Below are 4,505 nucleotides of genomic sequence, written 5' to 3' on the forward strand. Positions count from 1 at the left end.
GGACAGAAGAATAATTTCTCTGATTCATTCCGTTCTGTCGGGTATCTAGAACGTTTATAACCAGCCGTGGTTTGTGTCTGCGATTCTAGCGCCGGCGTGCCTTCCTCTCTAGCTTTACCTCGGCCACACCTGTGACAGGACCATAAACACACTGGCCAGTGAATCAGTCGCTGCTGTGAGATCAGGACAGCTCGCGTGCCAACATGACGCTGGGGTCCAAACGTGAAATTAAAAATGAAGAACTGGCCAGCGCCTCGGTGAGTAAGGCACGAGGCTGACTGATTCCGTCGACATGAAGAGGTTCGAGAAAGGGACACTGAATGCCTCTTCCGAAAGCATCTCAACTCACCTGTTCTATCAAACCCAGGGGTTACAATGGGAAGCAGCAGGTAGTGGAACTAAGAAGGCTATAAATACAAATTAACAGTTCGGAGATTAGAATAAAATGAGGGTAAGCTTGCTCTGCACTTTACTTTTTTTTCCCCTCTGAATTCCAGAAAACTCAGCGAAGCTAAGGGTGCCAGGGCGCCTCGGAACTGAAGCGCAGCGCACCACCACCCGCGTGCCGCCTCCTGATTTTAGATCGATGCTCTGGCGGGGGCAGACCAGCCACACAATACGTGTGCGGTCATTTTCTTCTGTCGCCTGCCTCCTATCGTGGTTACTGCAACTCCAAGTTATTAGGTTTAAAAACCTACATCTAGATAAAGTCGTTAAAATCACCCAGGTCAATACGGCACATCTGTGAGCTCTTACTGTGCTTCTAGAAGTGTGTTCTGAAGCAGCGGTGCCCGGCTCAAGACTGTTTATGGTCACGTCTGCCCGGGGGGCTCCGCTTGGACTGAGAATCTGGAAAATTCACTGTTTGCTAAGAAACACAGGAAAATAGATGGGTAGTCCAGTGACCACAATATCTTTAGGAAAGGAGGTTACTACCATTCAAGCTGGCTGGTTTCTTTGGTTGAGGCCACCTCAGAATTCTTCCTCAAAACCAGATCAGCGTCTTGCACCTAAACGACTGATTGTTGCACAGAGCTAAGCCTTTGAGTTTCAGGATTTTGTGACGGTCTACATGGCAAGGAGCAGGATCCACTTAAGGTACTAAGACCAAAAATTCCAAACACATACACAGGTTTATGGCAGAAATGTTACTTCCGCATTCAAGGAACTGTGTGTCATACATGAAGTTGCTGAGATTTATGCTAATGAAAATGTGTCCTTTATGAAATCCCTGGAAACGAAAAGTCAGAGATAAAAAGGAAAAGGTGTTTGTAATGGTTCGTTTATAATTTGGTAGATTCCTGATACATTGTGACCGCACTGGGACAGTATGTGGATGACAGGGAAACGGGGAATTGGATTTAGTCGAATGCATTTTTTCCCCCAATAACCTTCGAAGACAATGATCCTTTAAGATGTGAATCTTTAGAAAGGCACCTGGGGGGCTCAGTCAGTTCACCGTCCGACTTCGGCTCAGGTCATGATCTCACAGTGTGTGGGCACGAGCCCCGCATTGGGCTCCGTGCTGACTGCTCAGAGCCTGGAGGCTGCTCCGATTCTGTCTCCCTTTCTCTGTCCCTCCCCTGCTCACGCTCTCAAAAATAATTAAACATTAAAAAAAATTTTTTAAGCGAGTCTTTAAGATATGCCAAAGTCTACCCTCCTGTAGGAAGTCACCAAAATAGAGCACAAGCACTAAACAGCAGTTCCAAAACTGTTACACAAAAAAAGGTTCATTCTCCTGTTGCTCCTAATTTGTAAAATGAAGACGCTACTAGAATCAGCATAGATTTTTTCCCTCTCCCATCAGGCACCATAAAAAGCTCCCAACATTTCAGGGACTAGAGCCACACTGACGACTCTTCCCCGCTTGGCTGAGGTTACAAGCAGAAGGATGTACTTGCAAGACCGAACTTTCCTTCAGGCTCCTCTTACCTTGCACGCTGCGCACACAGTCAAGGGCGTCACCAGCACTCGGCTTACCGTGTCTCTCTGATAGGAAGTATTTTTTCATTTCTTTGACAACCATTATAAGTTCTTCAGAAACTCTGTTTCGATCTTGCCATTCACTGGAAGATTAAAAAAAAAAAGACACACACACCCCAAATTCAACTCAGGCTTTTGATGACAAGAACAGCCCAGTTAACTGCACCAAATGCGCTGTGCCCAGTGACCGAAGTGCTCCCCACGGACCAACTCATTTAGTTGACGGGTCTGTTTCCCGGATTCGACAGGTGCGGGATCCCAGCCCGAGACACTGGTCATCAAATACTTTCTGATCCTTCTCATTCCCACTTGAGCCCCCACTCAAGCTAAATCCTTAACCACTTCTTCCGGACTTCGGGTTCTCTTCGGAAATTCTTCAGTTGTCCGGCACCCCCCAAACCTCTGCTAGGCTCACAAACCAACCAATAAAAGGGGTTCAGCCCTCCTTCCCTTTACCAGCCGTGGGAGAACAACGCACAAATCAGGTGTGCCACCTGTTGCTGCTCTCCGCGCGTGGCCCTTCTGGCTCCAGATCTCCTCGCGTCCTTTCCCCAGGGCTTCAGGGTTGTAGGTCTGTGGTCCTTCAAGTTCGGAGGGTCGGTCCCCCTGGAGTCCAGAAGGGCCCATCTTTGGCGGGGCAGCCCTCAGTCACTCTGAGTGCCTCTCCGGTCACTCTGCGAGCAGCGCAGACCCCTAGTCCTCATTTGGGCGCGTGCCGTCGCCGCAAGGAAAGCTCCAAGTCACCGGGAGCCGGGGGCCACCGACCCCCCCCCCCCCTCATCGGGAAGAAGTTTTCTCTGCGGGGTCTCCAGGCAGTCTCGGACGGCTCCGCTTGGGGGCGGGGGCGACACAGGCACGAGTGTCCAGGAAAACGGGCGGCCTGCTGCGGGAGCCGGGCTGCTGGAAGCCCCTCGGCGCCGACGGCTCCGCAGAAACCGGACCCAGGCAGGGGAACTTCCCGCGCAAAGGTTCCCGGCCCGCCATCGCCTGGCCGCCGGCCGTACGGCAGAGGGCGGGCTCGGGGGAGACCTCCCGGCCCCGGCAGAGCACTCACCGCTGCGGCTACGGCGGCCACTCGCTCCGCGGGGCCGGACCGGGCGGCGAAACGTCATGAGATCTGCCGCGCGGTGGGTGGCCGCCGGCGCCGCGCCCCCTGAGCGCCACTTGACGGAGCACCGCCCCTCGACCGCGCGATTGGCCGCCTCGGCCGGCTGTGCGGGCCTCCATTGGTTCGGGGGCGGGGCCCCCGGGTTTCGTAACGGGCTACGATTGGGCGGGGAGAAGGCCCCGGAGCCTGTTACGTAACGCCGGTGGTCGGGTGGTAGCCGTGCTCGGCCAATCCCTGCAGGCTGGCGCGTACTGAGGGGCGGAGGGCCCACTGGAGTCCGGGCCGCGCGACTCTAGTGCTCCGCCCCTTTCACAGCCCAGGGGTGGGGTGGGGGTGGCTGCAGCCAGCGCGACTGGGATAGGGCACTAGAGACGCCAATCAGGAAGGGGCGGGACCCGGCGGGGTGCGCGACCCGGCGGGCGGTGGGGCGCGCTGGTGGCGGTGGCAGCGCGCGCCGGGGTGGGGGCAGCCGTGGGGAGTAGGTCGAGCCCCTCCCGGGCCGCGGGAAGAAGGCTCAGGACATCCGAGCGCCATTTCCGCGGCTTCTCGGGTTTATTTGCCTCTTTCTCAGCTTTCCTGCTTTCCCGCCCTCCAGCTCTTGAGGCCTGGAGGACCCAGGCAGTAAACAGCCCTCAGGAAGATCAAACCCGTTTTTCAGAAACGGAATTTTGACGACGGGCTTTAAACATTTCCCTGGTCTTCCTGAAGTTACAGGTTGATTTGGCAACCGGGGGAAGACAAGCGTATGTAGAAGACCCTGTGTCAGAAAAGGAAGGTGTAAGCGAAGCCTTTTTAAAAAATACCAGTCTGATGGTTTTTTAGATTGTGGATTAACTCAGCCGAAGGGCAGAGCTCCGCCCCTCTCCAGTGCCTGGTACATCAAAAATCGTCAGTGTTTATTAGATGAATGAAAGGAATTGTATAGAAAAGTGGGCGGGGAGTGAAGCATGGCAATTGTTCATATCATGTATTGGTTAATCCACTTCATTTTCCCAGATGATGGCAGATCTCACTCTGCTCTTTTTTTTATTAATGTTTTATTTATTTTTGATACAGAGAGAGACAGAGCATGAGAGGGGGAGGGGCAGAGAGAGAAGGAGACACAGAACTGGAAGCAGGCTCCAGGCTCTGAGCTAGCTGTCAGCACAGAGCCTGATGCGGGGCTCGAACCCACGAACCGTGAGATCTGACCTGAGCCGAAGTCGGAGGCTTAACCAACTGAGCCACCCAGGTGCCCCTCACTCTGCTCTTAAGTTGTGTTTTGTCAAACTGCCTTGGAAAACAGATTCTTATTGATTGAGTGGATTATTTAAGGCGAGGATTGCAGTCCCTGAGAAAGCTTGGAGCCACAAGTGTCTGCCATTCAGGGAGTCTACATTTTACGAAGGCGTAAAACACAAGCAAGTCCATA

At 53.5% G+C, this 4,505-nt stretch overlaps 1 long non-coding RNA gene across 2 annotated transcripts in view; it reads right to left on the minus strand.

Moving 5' to 3' along the window:
- LOC115299958 overlaps positions 1 to 3,127 on the minus strand; it is a 6,503-nt gene extending 3,376 nt beyond the window's left edge. For both annotated transcript variants that reach the window (XR_003912441.1, XR_003912440.1), the window contains exons 1-2: positions 2,481 to 3,127; positions 1,936 to 2,069 (exon numbers count right to left, since the gene is read on the minus strand). This is a non-coding gene — a long non-coding RNA (uncharacterized LOC115299958). The remainder of the gene's footprint in view (positions 1 to 1,935; positions 2,070 to 2,480) is intronic.
- Positions 3,128 to 4,505: the final 1,378 nt, after the last annotated feature.

This window comes from Suricata suricatta, chromosome 8 (genome assembly GCF_006229205.1).
Source record: "Suricata suricatta isolate VVHF042 chromosome 8, meerkat_22Aug2017_6uvM2_HiC, whole genome shotgun sequence".
Taxonomy (NCBI): Eukaryota; Metazoa; Chordata; class Mammalia; order Carnivora; family Herpestidae; genus Suricata; species Suricata suricatta.